This window comes from Euphorbia lathyris, chromosome 1 (assembly GCF_963576675.1).
Source record: "Euphorbia lathyris chromosome 1, ddEupLath1.1, whole genome shotgun sequence".
In the NCBI taxonomy this organism is placed as follows: Eukaryota; Viridiplantae; Streptophyta; class Magnoliopsida; order Malpighiales; family Euphorbiaceae; genus Euphorbia; species Euphorbia lathyris.
In genome coordinates, this window is record NC_088910.1 from 53,957,486 (window position 1) to 53,958,671 (window position 1,186).

A 1,186-nucleotide genomic window follows, 5' to 3' on the forward strand; every position below is an offset into this window, starting at 1 on the left:
AATATACGGCAACGTGTTGCCAATTACCATTCGGATCTGATCCTGCTCAAGCGGCTTTTGCTTCATAACCGCCGCCTTCGCTCTCCACCTCCTCACAAAATCGGAAAAAGACTCACCAGTTTGTTTCTTAGTGCTTTCCAGCTCTTTTAGAGTAACCTCAAGCATAGTGTTGAAACTATATTGAGCGATAAATGATTTCGCCAACTCCTTCCAATCTCTCTTCGTCACCATCGGCAACGCATGAAACCAGACGAGGGCAGCTCCCTCCAGATAGGTATTGAACAGTCCAAGAACTTGTTCCTCGGTTAAGATCGTGTGTTTCATCACAGCCACATACTGATTCATGTGGGCAGTAGGATCCCCAGTTCCATCGAACTTCTTCATGTCGGGGAGCCAGAATTTCAAAGGCAAAGCAGTTGCCGACAAACAATTCTTCAAATTATAAAAGTCTTGACTTCCGGAGCTTCCCCCTCGCAGATCCTGCACCTCCTGAGTAATGTGCTGCTTCCATTCCTCTTCCTTAGCTTTCTCCTTCTCAAGCTGCTTCTAGATGTAATCCTGATAGTCATCCTCATTCCCGAAGCGGGGACTAGTGTTCACCTCATTCTCAGCGTGCTTACTACCACTCTTGTTATCCTTCAATGCCAGCTCAGCTAGCTGGGCCAAAATTGCGGCCAATTGATCATTAATGTTGTTCACAGAATTTTCTAATTCGGCCACCTTTTCGTCGGTCGCAGGCATACTGGCAGAAGACTGAGTATACTCGGATGAAGACGATTCAGAAGCCACAACTGCCGATTCGGAACTGTCAATATGTAGCTGATCAAACTGCCTGACTAGCCGGTTACTCTCGCGAAACCACAACCGCTTAATGATGAAGTCTGCGTGAACGGCATCCATTAGTATGTATACATGATTTTATATGCATGATTCGTGGTGTATGCGTTTATTTATTTACGGATATATAAGATAAGAAGAACAAACGTCAGTCTAATTACACGTATCACAACATCTCTCTTCCACCCTTATTCCTCCACACACTCGACGGTCCAAGTCTCTTTCCTAGGATTTTGGTTTGGGGCTCACATTGCGGTCCAGGGGACGCGTGATGCCGTCAATTATTGCGGAAAAAGTAAATCATCCATCAGACAATACAGTTCGTTTTGACATATCAATGTTCAGTGAC